The sequence below is a fragment of the Eurosta solidaginis genome, chromosome 1, assembly GCF_040869045.1.
Source record: "Eurosta solidaginis isolate ZX-2024a chromosome 1, ASM4086904v1, whole genome shotgun sequence".
NCBI classification, from domain to species: Eukaryota; Metazoa; Arthropoda; class Insecta; order Diptera; family Tephritidae; genus Eurosta; species Eurosta solidaginis.
Window position 1 is genome coordinate 369,517,635 of NC_090319.1, and position 26,182 is coordinate 369,543,816.

Consider the following 26,182-nt stretch of genomic DNA (forward strand, 5'->3'; position numbering starts at 1 on the left):
ATATCGCCATAAAGGTGGACCAGGGGTGACTCTACAATATGGGTGCAATATGGGTGTCACGTTTATACTATATGGGTATCAAATTAAAGGTAGTAATGAACGTTTTAAAAGGGAGTGACCCGTAGTTGTATATGTGAAAACGCTTTCGAAATATCGACCAAATTGTGGACCAGGGTGACCAAGAACATTTTAATTTACTTATATATTTATATATGTAATACCACGAACAGTATTTCTGCCATGATTCTAAGGGAATTTGATTTCGCCCTGCAGAACTTTTTCATTTTCTTCTACTTAATATGGTAGGTGTCACGCCCAATTTACAAAGTTGTTTTCCAAAGTTATATTTTGCGTCAAAAAACCAATCTAATTAATATGTTTCATCCCTTTTTTCGTATTTGGTATAGAATTATGGCACTTTTTCCAATTTTCGTGTTCATAGTCCGATTTCGCCCATCTTTAGTACCCAGATAAAGGGAGTTCAGATAAGTACGTGAAATAAGTTTAGTAAAAATATACATATCGGTGTTTGCTCAAGTTATCGTGTTAACGGCCAAGACGAAGGGCAGACGGCCGACTGTGTATAACAACTGGGCGTGACTTCAACCGATTTCGCCCATTTTCACAGAAAACAGCTACCGGCATAGAAGATATGCTCCTACCAAATTTCCCAAGGGTTGGTAAATTTTTGTAGGGATTATGGCATTAAAAGTATTCTAGACAAATTAAATGAAAAAGGGAAGAGCCACGCCCATTTTGAAATTTTCTTTTATTTTTGTATTTTGTTGCTCCATAGCATTACTGGAGTTGAATGTTGACATAATTTACTTATATACTGTAAAGATATTCAATTTTTTGTTAAAATTTGACTTTTAAATATTTTCTTTTTTAAGTGGGCGTGTTCGTAATAGAAGTAACGTTCCTGCCAAATTTCAACATGATATCTTCAACGACTGCCAAATTACAGCTTGCAAAACTTTTAAAGATTTTACTAATTTTCTATTCTGCGTTATAAGGTCAACCCACCTACCAAGTTTCATCGACTTATCCGTCTTTGGCACTTGTCCGGTATTTCGAAATTTTCGATATCGAAAAAGTGGGCGTGGTTATAGTCCGATTTCGTTCATTTTAAACAGCGATCTGAGATGATTGCCCAGGAAATTACATACCAAATTTCATCAAGATACCTTAAAATTTACTCAAGTTATCGTGTTTACGGTTTGACGGACGAACATGGCTAAATGAATTTGTTTTTTCGCCCAGATCATTTTGATATACAAAAGTCTATATCTATCTCGATTAGTCTATGCCGTTAAGGATTACCGTTATGCGAACAAATTTAGTCCTGCTCAGTTGAGTCTAAAAACTTTGTGACTGCTATAGAACGTTGGCTGCAGTGGACTTAATTCTTAAATGCCATAAATATTTATCAGCTGTCATATGAGTTTTGTAAAACGAGAGATAATATTGACAATGATTTTGCTTTTTCTACCGCTTTTTGGCTACAACTTAGATTGCTAGCTATTGTTGTATGCTCGTATCAACCATTTTTGCAGAATATTGCATTTTAACTCCAGCGAATATATCAAATACAATACACATTGTATATGTATGGTTTGCTTTTATTTACTGACTGTAGAAGGGGGGTACAAAGGATAATTATAAAACGATGGTAAATATAGTACTCCGAACTGGCCAGATTTTTCTTTGTTATGGGCTAAAATTGCAGTAACGCATGAGAGCTGAAAGAAAAAATTCGTAAATAAATTATTATAGATTTCTTTGGGCGAAAATGTCAGATTTTTATACTGAGTTGGAGCTTTACGGCCTGTAACTATAGGGTAAAATTGAAGATTTTTTTCCCTCCTACGCGTTTCGCTGCTTTCACGTCTTCTTCAGGGAGTCTTGGTTTTATTAACCTACTTAATCTCTTTTTCAAAAAAAAAACTAGGTACTCTGAAGAAAAATCGGAAGCATCGAAACATGTATTACGGAAAATATCAATAAATTATTTTTGGAAGGTACTAATGAAATCTCAATTCATTGGCACTGAAAAATATGTATATTTTTACTTATTTTCGAAAGAAAATTTTCGCTGTTTATACCAAGTTTATAACTCACACTCAAACACATTTGATACCTGCAACTTTCAGAGAGGTTGGAATATTATTCTTATTTTTAAAGTTTTAAAGTCTGAATTTTTTTCTGTTTTTTTGTAGCGAAGGACGCCATTAAATTACTAGCCCGACCATATCGGTAAAGATTTGTAACGACCATATCCATTGTTCCATGGAGAACTTAGGGCCGCCAGAGCCTCGTCTGCTTAATATGTGTATGCTAGATTCATACTTGTTACAGGATTCAAATCGCCTAGGTGAGGTTGAAAATTGGGTTGGGGAAGCAATGAGTTGCGCTAATCAACCCGTTGAATTCCAGGCTGGATTTGTAGTTGTTTTACATTTTTTCACGTTTTAACAAGTTATTACCCGGTGCGTTGCTGCCTCATAAAAAGTATTGTAACGAATTTGCTGCAAATCCTCTTATTTGCAATCCTCTGCTAAGTTCGAATCACTAAACTGTTGAATAAATAACTCCAATATTGAATAATGGAAAAATGGCCTTTATTAAAGTACTTCACAATAACACTTATACTTTGCTACTCGCTGGCTTAATAACCAAACTGATTGATAACTCAAAGTAAACTCTACTGATTGATTGCTCAACTCAAACTGAATTCAGCGCCTCTACATCTGTCGCCTTTTATACTCTTTGATTTTAACATTCGCATTTTGTAGAATCCACTAGCATTGTCCATGAGCCCTCAAACTTCTCAGCTGTAACTACAATTGCACAGTTTTATAGTTTTTCTCATTGCATACTTATAGGAGTATCTCAGATATATGCATGTGTTAGTGCATTGACTCTCCGCTGCACGTATACGTACATGGTACATATATGTAGACGCAGTTATTGTTTCGTTTATGTAGATACATAATGATTGAATTATTGATGTGCATTCACATCACTACTTAGCATCGGCTTAGAGACGGCAGCACTCCTTAATTTTGCTAATATTCGTGACAGTATTTTAGAAATTAGTATTTTTGTTGAAAAGTTATTAGTTATTGCTCATGGTACATACTTACTAACATTTCTCACTCCAACCCTCCCACCGTTCTCCCATTCCCTCTCCCACTACCTTTTTATAGTCTCTTAACTCTTTATTTTCTTCTCACTTCCGCTCAGTTACCCTCACCCTCTCATTTTGCCTTCAGCCCCTATCTGGTACTTCTCCACCTTACACTATCCCCGTCCCCTACACTGATATTCTCCGCGCCACTATCCTCTTCATATCTCCTTTAGTCTACTTTGCGTTTCATCTCCCTATCCTCATCGCTTTTCTACTCCAACTTCCTCACTAAACATATATAATATTTTTTTTTAATAGTTCGGCTCCTTGCCCAAATATTTCCAAAATTCATTGGGCAAACAGAAAACCGCATTTTAAAGACTATTTTGTAGAACTGATCGGTCCCAGATACATTTCAAGTATAATTTAATCATAAGTAAATAATAGTTTTTTATAGATCGAGTCGGTGGGTCTAATACTTCCCAGAAAAAAAGATTGTCCTATAAAAACGTCTCGGAAATATGTATGCAAAATGTGAGCTTTCAAGAAAATTGGTTATTAAGTTTTGGTAGTTACGAATGCCACTCAAAATTCCCAAATACAAAATGCGCAATTTAAAAAAAATCCTGGAAAACCTCAAGGGCCTGGTAGCTTACCACACACCTTTTTTTAAGTTTATATTATGAGGCAGAATTGACTTCCCTAATAAAAAACATAAACTGCTAGGAGTTAGCTTCGGCGCCTAGAAGTAAGCTGTCAAACCCGCTAAAACTTAGCTTTAAAACCTTCTCCGGATATATACCATCTATCAATTATCTAGGAGTTAGGTTAGATTCCCGACTAACTATCGTTGCTCAGCAGGCTGATAGCAAACATCAGAGAACCAACAGAAAGCAAAAGGAAACTACTGATGGACATCAGCTTATCCACTTTACTGTACAGAAACACATTTCGTAAGAAGAATTGAGAGTAGCCTCCGCTATATGCACTGTATCCGAACCAGTCGTACAAGAGATAAGCGGAATGGGGACCTATTAGCGTTGGAAAGAAGGTTATGGAAAACAAAAACAAATGGATCAAAAGCACATGAATGTCGTTAGGAAAGCGAGCAGGAAAGAAATGTTCAGTTTGTGACACGAACGGGGGACATGAACGTTGAAACAGAAGTTTTGGCGAGGTAAATTACTACGTAACCTAGATGCTGCATACACATTCTTGCAATGGTGACAGAAACAACAGCTCATCGAGATAAGAAATAGTTAAATCACTGTCGATAAGTTAATAGCAAAAACGGTAGCAGTTATGGTGCATAAGGCATTTTACATCTAAAACAGCAAAAAAAAGTTAGTGTTAGTAAGTAACAAACCGACGAAGTTCTTTGGAAATCCAATAAATGGTTTTCCACCTTTTGTTTGTATGTAATTCTCTAAACGTTGTTTAAAAACGCGAATATATTGTAGCGAATTTTGGGAATTCCTGATTATTTTGCACTTTCTGTTAACCTTCGAATTACTGAACTGTCGAATAAATAACCCCATTATTCTGTATTGCAAAACGGTCTTTATTTAGACTACTTTGGGAGTAGTACAATTGTATCTCACTATCACGTACTTCACAAATGCGTATTTAAATCACTCTGATTAGTTACTCCTCAACTTGCGCTGCTTTTATACTCTCTGTTTCTTCGTCTGCATATTTCTCCTAAAGTCCAGACTATTCACGAAGATGAAATAGTTGTATCGCATACTTGCTTATTTAGCTATATGCGTGTGTATGTATGAGTAAGAACTTCGTCTCTTACTTGATGAATACATATGTGTATGTGAGTTAATTTCTTTGCTTTAAGCTGCGAGTTATGTGTGTGGAATATTCTCCGTTGCCTTGTACATAACTGTGGCTGTTTGCCGTGCCTTTTGTGGTGATTATTTATTAGCCAATTTTTTTAAATGCAACCGCTACTTTTTCTTATTTTCTGCGTCTGTTTACATATAAATTGAGACGCGAAATGTATGCAATCTAGAATAAAATTGTAATTTATATAGAAATTATTTATATACGTGCTTGTTTAACAGCCAATTAGACATTATTGATTTTGTTAAAACTTACTTAAGAAAATGTTAGCACAGCAAATGCTTGCTTACTTGCACGAAATTAATCCCTAAACAAAATTTGAGGGCCGGTCGATTGCAAATATTTTAACAAAAGGAAGAATTAATGGACATTTATAAATTTTTGTATCTTGAACGTTGTCTGAGCTTTTGTCATATGTCAAATACAAATTTTAATTTCATTCGAAATGTTCAGAAATATGAGGCAAGGCGGGTAGGGCTGACCAGACAGAGCTTGAGAGGAAAGCCCTGATATAGCCATGACTTCTACATAACATAGTACCTATATATACACATAAGAAGAACTTATATAAATCATATAAGGAAAACTTATATATAAATATTTGTACAGGCATCGCAGAAGCCTTTGAAGGTTAATGGCTAAACATAGACTCGATGAAATTAAAACAGCCTCTTAATTGTCTAGTTGAATATATATAAATGGTAAGTAGAATATATTTGTCCATTAATAATGGCAAACAAAATTGTGAAACAGTAACATCAATCAAGTCTATACTGGCAAATATGAAAACACAAATAACCAACACAAAATTGTGTAAGCATTTGTAGGAAGTAAGTAATACACTGCAGTGATCTTCATCTCATGTGGGATTTCAAATGCAGACAGCACAACATTTAAATTTTCCTTTTTAGCTGGTTGATTAGGAACATTCCTAATGGACAGTGATGATTATTACCAGTGCGCAGAGAGCATTACGGTGACGTAGTTACCTGCCTAGCGAAAGCTTCTAATGCTCCACACTTCAACCTCTGTTATGTAGCTGTCCATCTACGACGTTATTAATCTTCTCACAGCTCACACAATAACCTAAACGTTTCTTCCCTGCTTTCTTTGCCAACGACTTGCATGCGTTATTGATTCGTCTGATTTTTTGTTTCTTTCTAGCGCTAATAGCTTGATGGGGATTGTTCCGCTACGGCTGGTACGCCTGGTCCTGATACAGTGCGATTAGCGGAGGTTACTGTCAGAGCTACTATTTGCTGTACAACCGTTAGACGATTAAAACGATTATCCTTACAAAGTATGCTTGTCAATTGCTTGTAAACTACAGTAATGTGGAAACTGTGATGTGGTTCTCCGCCGTTTGCCATTAGGCTGCTTAACAAGGACATCTGTTCAGATGCCTTTTCAGTGACATGTTTAATTTGCGTAAAAAATTGCTAAATAGTTGACTACCTTCTTTGATGTTATATTTCGGGAGAATGCTTTATAGCTTACTTCATGCAGTATATGATTTTTGTAAGGAGTATCAACCCTGTTTTTTCTTCGGCCAACTGGTGCCGGCGTGGGTCTAGACACTCCTTTGTGCGTGTTATGATTTTACTGAGCTTTATGCGTGCTTCTTCTGTATTTTGGGCTGTAATGTCATCTGTCTATCCAACCAAAAAGGAATCATTAGACATTTCTAGTTTGAGAAATTCATTTTTACTGGCGTTTCACAGGTAGGAGTCAAGAATTGATCTCTTCATAGCTTCTGAGGACGCAATGTAGGTAGGCTTATTAAAAGGCCACAAATTAAACTAATATTAGTTAATTATATCAGTGTTTTATATATGATAATTACATGGCCTATTAAGTTTCCGCATTAGGTGTTGTATAAAGAGTCTTGCTTAGAACTGAATTCTTTAAAAATTTCAAGCTTTTAACTGTCATGCTTTTCATCTGAAGAGTAAGCCTTTTACATAGAGGCTGTGATTTGCTTTGTGGGTTGTTATACATACGAATTTATTACTTATTTTATTTAGAAAGTTTAAATGAAACTTGCCTGTAAAAGCATGAATTTGTGTACGATTATATTCAATCAAAATAGACAAGCTTTACTATTTATCAATATCGACTAAACTTGGCTGCCAAAAAGCCTTGAACTGTTTCACAAATCTCGCAAACACCTACAAGCTAACGTGATTTCATAAACGAGATATTAATAATTGATCTTAGTAAGAATAAAATGGAAATTTCATGTACTTATTCTACTAGGTTAGCTGACAGCTGTTATTATTATATATGTGTACATACTTAATATCAACAGAAGGGAACAGAAAAGTAGCAGTGATAATTATTTACAAATTTTATTAATTAAATTCTCCTTAATGGTAATTTCCGATCAGTTTTATTAATTTATATGTACTTTTTCAGCTTTACTGATCTATTAGGGTCAAGTGCAAATAAAATGTGATTTATTCCACCATTTAGCCCAACGTTTCGATAATTATCCTTATCTTCTTCAGGGGCGGTCTATATTTGTTTATAACAAAATACAAAAGACAAAAACAACATTAGAAATAAAATTACACGATCTAAATTACATAGTTTCAAACAAGTTTTGCACAATTATAAATTTGAATTTTACATGAAATATTACTTCACAAACAATTATTTATATTCACTCACATTGGTATTTAAAAAACGATTTTATTATTACTTTACAAAAAAATTAAATCCTGCCATCACTATATGCTAAACTTGTCAAACTAAAACTAATTATCTGTGTCATAGGCATAATAAGTAAGTCGCGGCTATGTCTTGTGTATCTTCTTTCTTGTTCATTGCCTTTTCTCTGTTTTGCATTATTCTTAGGCTCTCGAGTGTGTACCTTGTTCTTTCTCTCTTCTCTTTGTCTATTATTTTTGTTGTTGTGAAATCTACTGTATGTTTGTTGTTTACCGCGTGTTGTGATAACGCCGTGCTGTGTTTTTCTTTGTTGATATCGGCTTAGTGCTCTGCAAGTCGTGTGTTTAGCGCCCTCTTCGTAGTGCCAATATATATTTTGTTGCAATGTTCAGTTTCATTTCCTTACCACGTTACTTCGTTGTTGTATGTCGATCGGGTTTTTGTCTTTGTAAAGTACGTTGATAGAGTGTGGTTAGATTTGTAAGCCAGTGTTACTTTTGGGTTTTTTGTTATGTGTTGTGCTAGATTTTCTGAGGGCCTGGGAATATAGCTCGTACTAAAATATTGTTTTGGCTCATTCGGCGACTCTTTCGTTGTAGTTTGTGTGGGAATATTTATTAATACTTGTTGTTTACGGTCAATTAGATTACATATTAATTTATTGGGATAATTGTTATTTCTTAGTGTCATTTTGATTTTTTCTATATTAGCGTTATGAAAACATTGATTGCTGATGGTCAGTACTTTATGTATGAAATTTTTGGCGGTATTTAATTTATACTTAAAGGGTTGTGATGAAAAGAAATTTATTAGGCGACCAGACGATGTAGGTTTTGTGTACCAGTCAAGTAAAATTTTATTGTTAGCTCTATATATGCGGGTGTCTAAGAAAGGGATGTTGTTGTTTTTTTCCATTTCAATGGTAAATTGCAGTCTATTGTGGTATTTGTTCAGTGTACTTAAGATAATTTCCATGTCGCTTCATTTTATTATTGCCCCTTTTATTATTCTCCTTTTTTTAAATTTCGATATTTAAAAAAAACTTTGCAAATCAATCTCAAAAAGAGTTTTCGAAAAAATTCTAGGAAACCAAAAAAATTACCCTAAAATTTCGTTTTTGTTTGGAGCGCTCACATTTTTTTTTTGAGTTTGAAGCTTTTTATCCCAAACAGTTTTAGTCTAACAATAGCCTTGTTTTTTTTACACGCATATACGTTTACGTTTGCGCTTAAAAAATAACGCTTATCCTCGCTTAGATAATGCTTAGAAGACCAATCTAGCGGCAGCAGTTAAATAACTAGCTACAGAACAGGGTATACCTAAAATCGGAGACACAAGCCTCCGGTGGCCATAATGTATAACATATAGCTGAATCGGTTGCGATGAATAATGGATACACACCATTTTTTGAGGTGAAACATAGAATTAATGTTGAGGTGAAATATAGACACATATTTCAGTTACGTCTGAGTATAATGCGTGTTGAAATTTAGTAGGACAAATTTTTTGCGCAGCAATTTCAGAGGTGTATTTAAAGTTTGGCGCTTAGCAGTCCATATAAAGTTTAAGCGTAAACGCCTATAGATGTAAACAAAAACATAGCTAATATATAGGTTAAAACTTTCTAAAAAATCGCATTGATTTTAACAATTTTTTTCCACAAGGGCGTTTCAAATTTTTTTCCATGTTAAAAGAAAATGTTTCACACTGAAGCTGAATGAAGCAAAATGTAATATGAGATTCGGAAAAAAAATTTTCAAAAATCAATGCAAATTTTTAAAGACCGATAACTTGTACTCTGCCAGGGTGCTTATAAAAATGAAATTCTAAATTTGAAATTTTTGTATAGTTTTTTCGTATTTTAGAATTACTAGCCGCAATATCTTGCGCAACAAATATAAAAGCCTCATATCAAGTATCAATAGAAATCAGCCGTTCTATAAACCAATCATCTATCAATAACAACTTGCATGCGTTTGCGCTGCCATCTGGCGAATGTTAGAAGCTGCTTGTAGTGCAGTATTAGTTCTAATTAAATATTCACAATAGTGCCGTAGTACAACTAAATTTCTTTGTGTGCTCACAATCGCTTAACAAAACAAAAGCACTATGACCAATAATGCCAAAACCTCGCTAATAACGCGAATCTCCATCTTTACAACCAAACATTTATTTATAGATCTGGATTCCAAATGAGGACAAAAAATTGACCTGCACGTAAACGCAGCAATTAGAAATAATATACAAAACTGAGAAAAAGTTTTTTAGATTGATTAAAAAAGTCTCCGTTGCCCAATTCCTAGACGATTATTCTTAAAATATTACAACTAAAAAAAAAAAATTTTATTGACAAAATTCGATAAAAATTGCCGCTGCTATTTTTCGGTTCGCTGCTGTATATGCTTAGGCTTATTGTTATATAATTTTGCAGGAAAATTTAGTGCTAAACCTCCTGCGGTAGTAAGTTTTAAGATATTACAACTAAAATCCCTTCTTGAAACACCTCACATAGGCGGAATGATTGCATAGCGTTACCAGAATTTGTTTGACAAGCAAACGCAAAAACTGATATAAGTACCATCATCTATGATATAAAAAGTATATGTCCCCTTGCCTAGTACTACAAGTTCTCTTGGGCCTAACTTTGTTACAGTTTTGCAATCTGGCAACTCTGCCACCCCTTGTAGCTGTAGCCTTGACATAGCGAGCTCAGGACGTGAACACATTTCTCAGTTATTTCTTATTTCAACGCACACTACCTACTCCTGCTGTTTCTGCAGTTATTCTCCCTATATTAGGTGGCGTTATGCTGCTATCGCCACCCGGTCTACACTGTGGTGCTCCGCTAGCGCTATATTTTTGACCAGTAGGTCTGCAGGGGGTATGTGCAGTTTGGCATGGTATAGTGCTGTCGAAATAGTTTTGGCGGCTCCCGTTATGCTAATCATTGAAAATCTGCATCCCACATAAAGGTTTGTAGTATACGTACATTTTTGTATAGGTGTTCACCAAACTAACCCCCATAGTACAGCATAAAAAAAATGTATGTATGGCGCGATAGCCTCCGAAGAGATTTTAGGCGAAGCTTCACTCCAAACGGCATCTGCAAGGCATACGAGTTTTCACTGTGGGCTTATCATGGCAGAAATATGTACACTCGGTAGGCAGGTAGGTAGGTGAAATGGCTGCGACCCTGGTCGCCCAAGTAGCTATCTAAAGCCATTTTGATGCCATGTAACTCGTCTAAAAACCTACGGAATGTTACGGTCAATGCATTACAACCAGCCAGAGTTGTTGACAAAATTAAGAATATTCAGGATTGCTATCACAGATAACCCTCTGACGTCTTCTAGAAACGGGGTTCCAAGGAACCTTAGCCGGGCTCTGGCTAGAGCCAGGCATTTACACATAAAGTACATTCGGAGTGCTTGCCAAATACTGCCGATGGGCGACCGCGCTTAGAAAAATTTTCTTCTAATTGAAAAAATTGGTTTTTAAAATTTTATGTTGCTTTGTCCGGGGCATGAACCCAGAATCTTCGATATGGTAGGCGGAGCACGCTACCATCACACCAGGGCGGCCGCCATAGTACAGCATGATCTTCAAAATTGCCGTAAATTTCCAATGAGAGTTCAGTAGATGGACCCCATGTGCATCCTAGCATCTTCTTGCATGCATACAGTGCCACGAAGGCTCTCTCTGACCTCTCTTTCACATGAAGTTTCCAATATAACTTAATATCTGGTATAATTCCTAGATACTTAGTGCTGTACTTTTCTTGTAGAGTTTTCTCTCCAAATTTGGGCTGAGTCGATATGGGGACCTTTTATTTCATAGCAATTCCCATTAAGTCGGCTAGTACCACGTTCGTAGCCAACCCAACCCCAAATATTCTCGTTTAATTATATCAATTGAATACGTTATTTTTTCTTGTATATCTCAGGAAGTTAATTTGCAGATACTTGGAATGTATTTCTCCTATTAAAAACTTCTCAGTCAAAATTCCTCTGCCTGCCATGCAGCTTGCTTTTCGAACTCAGCATGAAGCATATAGGTTCAACCTCACCGCCTTGTAGGAAAACTTAAAAAGGAGCACAACGAAAAATGTAACAGCAGCTCGGTTTTTGTCTCGTTGGTGGGGTAAATTGCGCCAAGTATTTACTATTTTATTTTATTTGTTCTCTCGCGTATCTTCTCCCTTGGTTTATTTCTAACTCCCTCCTATTCCTAGGCGACTCGTTCTCTTCATCACTAAGTGGTTCTCCTCTCTTCCCCTTTCTTCTTAGAATTATGCACACATACATAGATATACTAAATTTGGTTTATTGATGTTATCTAAGTATGAACGCCTGAATTACAATTATTCTAGGAAAAGTGAGATAATTTTTGCTGAACTAGCTTGGCATAAAATGAGATTAAATTGAAGAGCAATATTACATCTGCTGATATTCCCTATGTACAAACGCTTGCATGCCAGCAATCTAGCAATGCTAGCAATTAATTGTAACATTTTTAAATCAGCATATCTTTTACTCAATTTAAATTTTATATAACATCTATACATGCTGTCATATATGTATATTTTACATGCTGTATTTTATATACAGTGTACATGTGTAAAATATTTGGAGTATTTTTTCCACTCAATTATGCTTATTTGGACAGGAACTCGGATTCAAAATCGTACTTCAGCTTATTGTATTTAAGTGCACTTATGTTTTCAATTTTCTCTATAAATATGCACTTGTGCAATATCTGTTTGTATTACATGCATTCACATACACATATGGAAGCTGTGTGCATACCCTGAAGAGAAAATCTCTAGTTGAGAATTGGTGCGCTACTAGCGCAAGCAGAACCACCTCTAGTTGGCCTAGTTCCAAGTCATTGGAAATTTTCCCCGCTGCAATAATTTTTCTATAGCTCCCGACTACTTAGATACTAATTTCCCATTTAAAACTAGTTGTTTTTTTTGTAATTTTTTATTTCTTTTGATAGTTCCGAACAAGTAAAAAAAATGTACAGTAAAGGCATAAACATAAAAAAAGGGTGTTAAAAGCAAACACCGCACAACAAAGCTTTCAGGTGTTCAATAAATTGGTATCTTTCTACCCTGCCTTATTGCAGCTTCAAATATAAGTACGCTTTTTACTTTCAACTGCTTAAATATGGTTTAATTTTTCTTTACTTTTTAACAGGATTAGCTTCACTTGTACGTATGATTGTTTTTAACTCTCTGAGAGTAATACCGTTTTCACACAGAAACTTAATCGAATCACAATTCTATTTAATGAAATATTTAAGTTTCCACTTTCATGCAGGGCCCTTTGCTTCGTAAGTGAACATCTGTCAACAGCCCTAAAAAATATTTCGCTTTTACAAAAAATATTTAAAATGGAAAGCAGCCGTTTCCTTCTTAACTATAAATAAAATAAAAATGAAATACATGTGCAACTACCCATAGATGTTGCACCTAACCAAATATGTGACTATTTTCGAAAAAGCCATATCATCTTTTACAGAAAATGCAGCTGTTAAATTTTTAAATTGTTTTATTATTATTATTATTATTATTATTATTATTATTATTATTATTATTATTATTATTATTATTATTATTATTATTATTATTATTATTATTATTATTATTATTATTATTATTATTATATATTTGGGATTAAAATAAATTTTAAGACTAACAAAAGAGAGCAATAGCTGGCTATCAGCTCCCTCGTGTTTTTATATTTTTCGTAAATTATTAAAAAAAATTTTTTTGATTGTCATTTGCAACATTCACAATAAAATTTTTGTTGTGCTGTTTTGTCCCGTATTTAATTTTTTAGATCGTTCTGCGATTGTGATAATTTTTTTGCTATCTCTTCCATAAGTAGTTTAATTTCTTTGGTATCAGATTTAAGCTCGCATACATCAGCTTTCACAGAAAGCATTTCGGCTGTTATATTGGATATTGATCTATGTTAGTTTTGACCATTTTCATTATCCACACACAAGTTAGTTCCGGCTTTTTTTGAACGCTGACATCAGCGAGGAGCGTCGGTGTCAATTTTTGTTTTTGTGGTATTTGTTTTACTGGTGCATCAGATTGTGAGGATGCTGATTTTGTTCGTTGTCGGCATTTGTGACACCTCCAATTTCACGACGATCACCGGTCATAGTCAAATAAGTGTTGTCAGAAATAGGCGTGCATATTGAAATATGGTACTTGCCATTGCAGTTCATGCACAAGACGTAATCACCGGTCGTAGGCAGAGGTTTCTGACACTCGTCGCATTGAATAGTTGCTGTATTCTGCAAGTTATATAACATTTTCACTATTTTCAGCTTTTATATATATGCTTTCAGTGAAAGATGTTCTTAGTTTTTAACTTATACCATGAAATTAAGAGATTCACTTAAGCGGGTTACGTTGAATTTCTTTCTTGTTTGGTTAATGTTTTTTATTGTTGATTACTATTGACATTTATTTGGTTAAGTTTTCTGTTTTTTAGTTTTATTCACTTTCACTAGCTTTTATGACAACAAACACGTCTTCTCACAACTGAAGCTTTAGCCAATTCCAAGCACCAAGCAAATCAGATTGGATTTTTCACTCGATTAAAAAAATAAATAAATGTAAGGCGCGATAACCTCCGAAGAGATCTAAGGCCGAGCTTCTCTTCCAATTTGCGTCGTGCTCCTCTTGATTTTTCCCTACAAATTGGCCGGACGGGACCTACATGTTTTTATGCCGACTCCGAACGGCATCTGCAAGGCAGATGAGTTTTCACTGAGAGCTTTTCATGGCAGAAATACAATCGGAGCGCTTGCCAGACACTGCAGAGGGGCGACCCCGCTTAGAAAAATTTTCTTCTAATTGAAAAATCTTATTTCTAAAATTTTGATGTTGCTTTGCCCGGGAGTTGAACCCAGGGCATACGGTGTGATGGGCGGAGCACGCTACCATCACACCACGGTGGCCGCCACTCACTCGATTAGGCATTCAATAAAGCAGTAATGAGATAATTAAGAATTTGTATTTAGTATGGAATATTGAGTTCGATTAGGGCTTTATTGTAGAACTTGACTAATTATTTCATTAAGCCTCTGTGTGAAATTGGCTTAAGACCCATCTAGCGGCAATTATTGAAGACTTGCGGCAGTGGTTAAATAACTTGCTACAAAACGAGTTGTGCTTAATAGCGGAGACACGAACCTCTGTTCTACGGTGGTATCAACATCAAATATCTACTAAAACGGCACCATATTTGCGTATTTTTTCCTGTTTTTTAAACTATATATATTATTCTCTAGAATATGCTTCAATGAAAGTGTTTTGAAAACATCTCTCCAATTTTGCAACAGCTAAGTACATAAAATGGACTGCTAGAAATATTTTAGAATCCTAGAAATATAACTTTGAAGGACTTGGGGATATTTACTATGTACTTACTTCATTTAATATAATTTTTTTTCATTGTCTAATTTCCTATTCCCTCATTGAAGCCCTTTCCTGTCAATTTACTTCCCTATATCTAATTGAGTTTTCATAAAGAAGCATATTCAAAGGCGAAGCTCCTTAAAGCTAGTAGGGATTTCTTTTTTTGTTGTAGATAACATATTTACCAAACTGTACTGAACTAGTAGTTATTTGGTAGTTAAAGTCTAATTCTGAACCAAAAATTATTATCACTAGTTATTTACTTCCCTTCAGGGTATATTAGTATGTAAAATAGCATTGCGCACATTTGCAGAAGCTTTAACATTTTTGCTTGAACTGAAAATGAGTAAATTTACAATCTAACTTTCTTTTACATTTCTTTCTTTATAGATGTTGTTGTAAAAGTGGGCAGATGCTCGTATATTTGGAGAATGGGCAGTCGCTGCATTCGAGCTTTAAAGTTTATTAAGGTAGGTTTAGCGATATATTTGTTGTTGGTAGAAAATTCTGTGGAGGTGGAAAATGCGAGGAGGAAAATGCGAACAACTCAAATTCTGTGCAATTGAAATATTTGAGTAAAATAAGAAGAACCTTCCAAGAAAAAATGAAAATATCTTGCGTTTCAACGACTTTCTTGAACAAGTATCAATTCAATATAATTTTTGATTTATCGATTTATTATCGTATATATTTTTTACAGCTATTACGAAACAAATTAAGTTATATATAAATTATATATAAATATAAACAAAGGCAAAGAAAGGAAAAGAAGGGATGGAAGGTTAAATTAAGCGTGCACGGAACCTTCCCATAATTCCACTCGCTACAAGGATTGTCCCCAGTGAATGCCATGTGGCAGCACCTTCGTCCAACCAGATTACTGCCTAGTAGTTTTCAAGGAACGCTTGCTTTTTCTAGTGGACTTAAGTAGGAGGGAAATATGCAACATCGCAACCTATGACAGACTGTCATGCGCCCCCAAATCTGTTACACCTTATCCACAGTTATTTACATCGGCAGAGAAATTAATCGACTCCTCGCCTTGACTTCTTTTGCAGAAGCAGCGTGTTCATATGCGCCACGGTCAGAGCATCGGTGCATCGGTTAGCTTGAGAAGAAAATTAGTTCCTATATTCTAAATATGGCCGCAAGTGCCTTTAGACGTTGCAATCACCCCGCCTGATCCACAGTGAGTCCTTTGCCCTAATCTTATATTCCTCAAATTTTCACCATACATAACACAGCGTGGGTCGTACGGATATGTTCTTTTCGCTTAGGGTTATTCAGGAATCTTTCCTCGCCTTCTCATCTACAAAGGTAAGGACAGGCAAGAGAAAAGAAAACGAGGGGAAAAGAAAGGAAATAAAAGACACAAAAATCGAAACCAGACGCAGTGTTATCGATTTGTTATTCGAAATTTTAAGGGTATGTTGTTGACAAAAATGGTTATAAACCAGTTATAGGATCTTTGTCGACGGATTACCGGATTGTTAGTCATTTATTTTCGACGAGATATCGATTTATTATCCACTTTTTGTCTATAAGTTAGATAATTTTTATCGAAAAGTTATCGATTTGTTGAAGAAAAACACATTATGTATCGAAAAGTTACCAGTTTACTATACGAGTGTTTCCGCTTTGTTATCGACAAGTTATCGATTGGTAATTGCCGTGTTGTCGATTTATTGTTGACGAATAATCGGATCTCTATCGATAACAATTTCATCTACGGCTCAGTGGTTCGTCATCAAACATTTACCGATTACATTTTAACTAAGTATTCCTAACTGATTCTTAAACGACGCATATAAACAGGAAAATAGGAGAAAGAGAGGAAAGAAGAGAGCCCGACATCAGGAACGAACGACGTATTCTCGATTTATTATCGAAGTTTTAAGGGTTTTTTATCAAAGAGTTTTCGTATCTTTATAGATGGGCTACGGGCGTGTTATTCATTTCGTCTCGACTAGTTGTCGGCTTATTATCCAAGGGTTTGTACGAGTTATCGATTTGTTATCGAAGTGTTATACATTTTCTTTCGAAAACACACGCTATAGATGACTTGTCGGTTATTTGCTGAAAAAAAGGCATGTTATCGAAAAACTATCGTTTTGTTTTCGGAAACTCGATCTATTATTACCGATTTCTTATCGACAAGTTATTGGTGCTTACTGATTATCGCACTCATTGCAACTTAATCAGTAGGGAGTACACAGTACGTATTCCCACATGACAACAATGGGCAAATAGAAAAAACATGCTTTTCAGGGTGTTACCGGCATTTTAACTGATAGCTCTGAGCGAGATGGGGAGGGTGTAATAGGATTTTCCCCGCACTTGGTACTAAAGACGTCCTTCCGTTTTTCTGATCATTAAAGCGTTTACAGTCTCGCAATGAGATGGCCCAGTACTTAGTTTTAGTCTTATATGGGTTCACAATATTGAAGGCAACTACTAATTCTAAATCAAATAAATGTTTTTTTCAGCATTATCCATTAACTATCAAGGTTAAAATTAACAAATGTAAAAGCATGTTGTTGTTGTAATAACAGTGCGTTGCCCCATTCAATGGGCATAGTCCTCTAACGGGAGTCCAAGGACATTAGCTGTTTGAACAGGGGCGCACCATCGAGAAATCGGTGCTAGAGGCGTAGGTTCCACATCACAATTGTAAAGAAGGATGGTGTTATGCGGGTTGATTCTAGACAAGTGATATTTTAACCTGTTACAGTATCCAGAACGAAGTTGGGACAGGGTGACTCGTGTCTCCCTTGGTAGTTTGCTTTCCTCTTCTACAAGGGTAGGATATTGCACGTTAATAACAGGGTTCACCGGGCGCATGCTGGCAAAAGCGTTTACCGATTCTGCGTTTATTTGGCTTAGGGCCAGCTTATGATTGTCTAGGTCAAACCGCTGTGCTGGCAGGTGTCAGATCTCGTCAAAATGCTTATGGAGATGTTCCCTTAATCAAGATCAAGAAATTATTTGCTAAGATGTCCTGGTTTGTGGCAATTTAGCAAAAACTGCCTATCACCATTTCATTGTGCTCTTTAATGTTGAGCTCTTAGGTCTCACTATGTTAGTGGTATTCGGGGATCATACGGAGACATCCGGTGGCCGCTCTGATTGCAGAATTTTGACAGGCGCCTTTTCCAGTATGTGTTTTTAAGACCAGGCGACCAAACTGGAGACGCGTACGTTGTTAGCAACGTTTCTCTGTCTTTTTCCCAGGGACTGCCGGGAAGCGCCTTTTTTTGTTTGCGGGTTTGCAGATTTTGTTACGGCTTTTTACTTTAGATACAATTTAGGTGGCATGCGCCTTGAGGTCAGAGTATTACCGAACGATTGCCCTCAGATCTTTGAGTGACTGACAGTCGGTTATGTGACACTATCGGCGTGAACGTCCAATATTTGCGACATCTGTTCCTTCCACGTCGTAAACAAAGTGGCCGCGGATTTTGTCGGTAATAACGCCAGATTGGACGAAGTGAAGAAACTGGTAAGATCGGGGAGATGGCTGCTTATTTTAGAAACTAATTCATCAATTGAAGGGTAAGGTCCATATAATCGTGCCCCTGTTTAGTTTTTCTAGATTTTTATGATTTTGTTCCTAAATTGAACCGACGCTTGTCGACCATTCAGATAATTTTCGGTCCATCTTTTTTGACAAAGGGGAAGGTGTGAGCCTTCTATGTGTTGGAGTAGCATGCTGTGGTTGACTGTGTCAAGGGCTTTTGGTAGTTCAAGTGCCACGAGCATCGTCCTATGATGAGTTTTTTCCTTAATTAGTCCGTAGTTAAACTGTGTGTTTATAGCATTGAGCGCTGTGGAGGTGCTGTGCATTTTGCGGAAGCAATGTTAGTGCGAAGATTTGCCGTCAAATGAGGGAGAAAGGCGAAGTTAAGATTTACTAACTCTCATATTTAAACCTGCAATGGCGTCACTGTAGTTTGATTCCACGTTTTATATTAAAAAAAAAAAAAACAAAGTTTTTTTCACGAAGCTCTTTAGCCACAAAAAATATTTAAATATTCGAATTAAACATATTCATTTTCACATGTCCCACAAAGCAAAAACATATATAAATATAAATTTGAAAATTTAAACTTGAAAATGTTAAAAAAAACATCTATCATTGATGAATTTTAAAACTGCTCCAAGGCGGATTCAGTATCAGATGTTGTTATCACAACAGCTGATTGCTTCTTCTTGAATATTTTCCATACAGAGCCTTGTAGTTTAATATGTCAGTTAATCAAAATCAGTTAAAATTTTCTTTTGACTTGACATTCTTCTGCACGGCGAATTGGTTCAATTCGCTTTGCCACCACCTGGTATGGATTCGCCTAGAAACTGCTCCCACCTTAAAATAATTCCCTTTTTATATGTGTTGCAGGTTGCCATACCTGAAATGTTGTTATGACCGAACAAATAATTGAAGATTAAGTATAAATCTTCTGCATTTCGAGATTTGATTTTGTATGATAAAACTTGCAAGATTTAACGTTAACTCCTTTCAGATGCCTTAATCTCCAATAAAGTTCAAAGTGGAGATATGCAATAGCGTATCAAAATTTAAGACTGAAAAATTTGTGTATTTGATTTGTAAGCACCACCCTAGTATATATTTATCGCGTAGATTTACATACGCACATCTCAAATTTGTTATACCAAAGGAATGCTTCAATTGCCCAGAAAAATCTACGATTAATAAAGGATATTCAAAGGAAACATATCAACAATTTACCTAACGATTTAAATGTATACATTTATGTTTGTATGTATATATGTAGAAATAAATGTATGCTCATATGTAATGGCCATCTATATATGTTACAGTTTATATTGTTTTCTAGCAAGAATTCCTTTATATTTGTCCCAAGAGCCTCATACCAAAAATATAAATGCGTTTATTTATGAGTTTGTTTTCAAAATAAAAATATAACGAAATGCGCTTATTGCTCGTCTTGCCTTAATATAGAAGTTAAATATTTGCTGTCATTAGCATATCTGACAATGAAAATAAACCATTTGATATGTACCATTTTTGGGAAGACATTCATAGTGAAATTTTTAGAATGCTATTAATTATATTTCAAAGTGGCAAATACGACGATTGTTGGTTTTTATGAAAAAGTACATATTTACTAAATAAATACCTTCAAGCTAGAACAAAAACAATTAAAAATTGGCTGTTATGATATTTTAGTCCTATCGTTTATGCCTCCTTCTATACATGCCGCCGGCTTCACAGACAAGACCAATAATCCTCCGGAGAATGTTTCGAACACTTCAAGAGTCATCTCATCTTCTTTCGAGCACGTCCTGACTTCGAGTCATACTTCGGGATAGATATGATGAACGACTTGTAGGGCACGATTTTTGTTCATAGAGCGTGGACTTTACTTTTCAATTACCCACCAAGTTCATGTTATCAGTTGTCGGACAAAGTTATTATCCGTTTGGTTTCTAAGCTGACATTGTTCTTGCTGTTAGTGCTGTTTCCCAAATAGACGAAATGCTCCATGATCTAGCGTCTTTGTTTCAAGCTAATCTCGTTCTCATCAAAGTCAAAGCATTTATAAATATCAAAGTCGCTTTTGTGAACAAATTCCTTGTACCTCCGGGTTATGTCCATAGTGTCAGAAATTATTTTAATACAAAGTTAATAATATAATGTTTTATTCAGTCAGGATTTCAATTACAGTTTTTATTATCAAGAACATTACAAAAAGACAACGTTGTTATTCTGCGACTCCTCGTTTCTCACTCTCTGTTTTATGACTGTCAAAATGAAGAAGTACGTGTGAACATGGTCGGCATTACGGCATTGCCACCTTAATAAAATTTTGTGACAGCTCGGCTTCTCCTGATAATGGCATCGCCCCGATGTCAGCAACTTCACTATCTTCTTCGTCGGATGAATTATCGTCGATAGATGTATCAAGTTCGGGTTGCATAGAACACCACGGTTTCATTTTGTCTGCCGAATAAACGGATGCAAACTTTTTCTGACTGATTTTCATACCGTAGATATCGGTAAGTAGATAACGATCTTTACCAAGTATTTTAGCCACCACAAATGGACCACGAAACTTTGGTTCTAATTTACGGGATTCACCTCTTGCGCTCATTTGAATTACAACTAAATCATGTTCCTTATAACCAGTGGGCGTTTTATGTTTTTTATGAAAACGCTCTTTCCACAAATTACATTGTTCTTGAATTGAAGACCAGGCGATGTCACGTTTATTTTGTATAGTTGTTTGTTCATTCTCTTCGTTGACAACTGCAGCCAGTAGTTGATTTCCTATGATATCGTTTAATTTAAAATCGAATATAAGTTCATTCGGAGTATACCCAGTTTTAGAATTTGTTTGGGAATTTACTGACCATTGTAATTTACGCAAATGGTCGTCCCATTCTTTTGGATTTGAAGACGTAGTACGGAGATATGTTAAAATTAGCTGGTTTGCACGTTCAACCTGTCCATTGGCGCGTGGAATTCGGAAAGCAGTTTTAATATGTACTAAATTGTTGTCAGTGTAATACTTCACGAACTGTTTTGAAGTAAATGCTGAGCCACGGTCGGTGACTATGCGAGCAGGTAACCCAAAATAGCTAGATACCTCGTTCAACGCTTGTATATCCGGTAAAGTTTTAGTACTACGTACCGGTTTCACCACTATGTATTTTGTAAAAGCGTCACTAATCGCAATAATATGTGTAGTGCCTCGTTTACTTTCAACAAATGACCCTAAATGATCAATATGTAAAAGTCGAAATGGAATTGGCTCCATGGGTTCGGTGTATAACACACCTTCTGGTTTTCCACCTTTCCATTTGGAGTAGCAGCATACCACACAAGATGCCAAGTAGTCTTTCACATAATTTCTCATTTTTGGAAACCAAAAATGTTGGAGAATTCGTCTTATGGTTTTCTCGATACCAAAATGACCAAAATCGTCGTGACAATAACGAGCTACACGCCATCGTACTGCCTTAGGAACAACAAACAATAAATTACCATCTATGCGCCGATATAGGCGATTTCGCTGAAGACAGTAATCCTTTCGAATCTGTTTTGATTGAGGTGATTCGTTGTCGCCTTTCAACACTGCTATTACATCTCGTATGGATTGGTCTTTTAGTTGCATTGTCAACAACCAATCATCATCAGCATCATCAATACTAAGAATTTTGTTCGATGGTGCAGGAGTACGACTCATTGCGTCGACGTGAGCCATTCTAGTCCCAGATCTATGAATTATTTCAGCGTCGTATTCCATTAGACGGACTAACCATCTCGAAATACGTGTATGGGTGGAGGTTTAGCTTTCAGAGACGAAATCGCAGAACAATCAGTGAAAATTTTAAACGACTTACCTAGTAAGTATATACGGAACCGCTGTAATGCTTCAACAACTGCCAATACTTCGAGTTCATAGCTATGATAACTCGATTCTGCACGTTTACAGTGACGACTAAAATACATAACCGCTTGCCACTTGTCATCTTCGCCTTTCGCTTGCAACAAAACTGCTGTGATACCTACACTGCTTACATCAGTGTGAACTTGATGTTGCGCATTAAAATCGTAAAAAACTAGCACTGGTGAGTTACAGAGTCTGTCAATTAAAGTGGCAAATGCTCTCTGTTGACACTCGCCCCATTCAAATTTTTCACTACAAGCTTTCGTTGTTAATTTCGTTAACGGTCGTGCAATTAAAGAATAGTTTTCAACGAATTTTTAAAAAAAACCGGTTAACCCGAGGAATCTTCTAATTTCAGTTTGTGTCGTGGGTACCTTAAAATCCTTTATCGCTTGCACTTTTCTTTCACCCGGTTTTATACCGTCACGTGATATCTTATGTCCAAGAAAATCAATTCCATCTTTCAAAAATTCGCATTTATCTAAACGTAAAGTTAGACCGTTTTCTTTAACAACACACAAAAGTTTTCGTATACCCTCTTCTACCGATTGACTTGGAATAATTATATCATCCAAATACGCAATAATGTTCTTCGAATCACACGATTTAATAAGTTTGTTCATAGTTTCTTGAAACACGGCATGGGCATTCACTATTTGTATTCGTAGTGACCTTCGGTGGTCACAAATGCAGTGTATTTCTTCGAACACTCACTCACTTCAATTTGGTGATAACCCATTTTAAAATCTAACGTAGTAAAGAAGTTATTACCCGAAAAAAGCAAAAAGCTCATCAATAATCGGCATCGGGTACGGCTGTTTTACAGTAATCTTATTCAATTGGCGATAATCAACACACATTCGGAAGTTGTTATCCTTTTTTTCCACGAGCACGATTGGAGACGCGTACGGAGAACTCGACGGACGGATTATTTCGCATTTCAATAAGTCTTCGATAATGTTCTTTATAATAGACCGGCGCGCGAACGAAAGTCGATAGGGTTTCACATTAACAGGTATATCTGACGTTAATATTATATTCATTTTTACTATATTCGTTTTACCTACTGTACCTATTCGACCGAATATGTTAGGAATTTCAACATGTTGCTGCCTGTTCGCGTTGTAGCTATACTGAAGCTCGTTTCTTACCACGTCGTTTCGCTTTCGATCTGCGATGACTGCGCTGTCAGCAGAGAACGTCGGCTGCGACATTATCATTTGCGTACCCCAATGAACATGTCTGTGATTTTCGCTAGCAGCTGAAATTTGAATCGTAGGCTGGCTTTGAACACCAGTCATAGCGTTGTTTGTGTATGTATGTGCCACGGTTGGTACACTATATACGTTTGTACTCACATTTACTCGACCATTAGCGTCGGCCGATGACATATATATTTTCGCTTGCCCGTGAACGTTGGGCAAAGTGACTGGGCAAACTGGCGCCGCGCCACCATAATACGTCGGCAGCGAGATGCAATCGTTGGTTACCCAACTACTTTTACATATATTCGTTTGCAAAGGCGCCATAAACGTTGCACCATTTGCCGTTGTGGTAAGACACGTATTCGAACTTGAAGGCAACGTCACTGTAACTGGAGACGAGCTACTCAGTGGCCTACCTTCATCATGAGCTTTATGACCGGCGGCAGATAAACCTAATTCTAGCAATTTCTGACGCAATTGCTCCACTTTTAATTCGCTGAATTTCGGCATATCGTATGTACTAAAATAATTTTTACACGACGTTACGAATGTATTTTTGTATGCACGAGTGTATGCACAATCTAACTCTCGACCTATTGTCGTTCATCCGCACGTATTAACAAGAACTTTCCTTTTTTTGTTTTCGCGTAGGCGCAAGCTCATCTCACTTATGAAAAATTGTCAGAAATTATTTTAATACAAAGTTAATAATATAATGTTTTATTCAGTCAGGATTTCAATTACAGTTTTTATTATCAAGAAAATTACAAAAAGACAACGTTGTTACTCTGCGACTCCTCGCTTCTCACTCTCTGTTTTATCACTGTCAAAATGAAGAAGTACGTGTCAACATGGTCGGCATTACGGCATTGCCACCTTAATAAAATTTTGTGAAAATAGTGGGCCTACATCATTGCCTGAAACAACTATGCCAGAGTTTGTTGCTTTAAATTTTGTCCTTAGTGAGTGATCCGATGAAAGGGTAATATTTAATAAGAAAAAAATCGCTAGATAGCGCACGAAGAGATATTTGGAAAATTCGCCTAAAACCTGAAACTCAAGACTTAATTCAGAATTTCGAAAAAATAGAAACCTTCATAGCTGGAGCTTTGACCTTGAAAACCTAACTTCCTGTTAAGATAAATATTGAATCCATTTCGTTTTAAGGAGGTAATAGTGCTATCTTTATTTAATGTAAGATGTTCCTTAATAAATATCTCCACACTTTAAGACCTCATAAATTTTTTATAAAAGCATTAACCAAAATTTCAAAACCGATTTTCATCGAGAGTCTCCTTGTTTATGAACACTATTTTTGATGCTTTAATCCCTTTGAACATTTAGTTTTTTTTTTTTAGGAATTTTTTTATCTGGTTTATATTAGATTTACTTGTAAATTTGTTAGTTACATACTCTTTGCTACCGATAGTAAATAAAAAAGAGTTACGTATATGCACAGGTACCCTATTTTTAAACGGGTTTATTTAGCTTGACTCTGTGTAACGGCCGGTCGGACGTTGTTTATGAATTTTGTGATTAAAATTTAAGTAACTTCCAAAAAAGCTACAAGCTTGAAACTTGAAATATAGTTCAGAACCCGATGACAATGCAATAATAAGGAGAAAAAGAACTCCGATAGGTGGCGCATGGATCGAAATATTTCAAAAAATCGTATTTGTGGTACGATTTGGCTCATATTTGGAACACATAATACATACATGAATAGAAGTCGCTTTACGAAAAAAAACAAAATCTCGCTAGATGCGACAAGGACCGAGATATTGGAAATACCCGTATTTGTGGTCCGATTTGGCTCACATTTGGCACAACAGAAACGCGAAGCGTAGCATGACTATCAATAGAAATTTGTCCTGTCCAACACTTTTATTCAATTGTCTGATCTAAGCCCTGGATTGATAAGGAATGTGAGGACTAGTACCTAGGACCTACCTCATTATTTTCTAGCTTTTATTAGTTAATGTAAGTATTGTTTTCAATAAAACCGTTTAACTTAAAAATTTTTATGGTTTATATTTTATTAATATCTCGATCTCTGCCGCACCTAGCGTGATTTTGTGTTCACAAAGCGATCTCTATTCCCGTATGTAATATGTGTTCCAAATATGAGCAAAATCGGACCACAAATACGATTTTTTGTAATATCTCAATCCTTGCGCCACATTGCGGGGTTCTTTTTCCCCTTATTATTGCATTGTCTTCGGGTTATGATCTATATTCCAAGTTTCAAGCTTGTAGCTTATCGGAAATTTACTTAAATTTTAATTACAAAATTCGTAAACAACGCTACACAGGGTCAACTAAATAAAACCGTTTAAAAAAAGTTATGTATACCCAACGGTAGCCATATTTTTGGATGGTATGGATATATTTACGTATAATTGGTGGTCAGAATACTTTCACGAATAGTGGAAATTCTTATTGACTAAAGCCTCTG

The 26,182-nt window shown here is 35.9% G+C and overlaps 1 protein-coding gene across 6 annotated transcripts in view; it reads left to right on the forward strand.

Moving 5' to 3' along the window:
• The window catches only part of 5-HT7 (5-hydroxytryptamine receptor 7), a 361,000-nt gene that overhangs the window by 303,073 nt on the left and 31,745 nt on the right, over positions 1-26,182 (forward strand). For all 6 annotated transcript variants that reach the window (XM_067762965.1, XM_067762966.1, XM_067762967.1 and 3 more), the window contains one exon: positions 15,480-15,559. The gene's annotated coding sequence lies outside the window, so the exon portion shown is untranslated. The remainder of the gene's footprint in view (positions 1-15,479; positions 15,560-26,182) is intronic.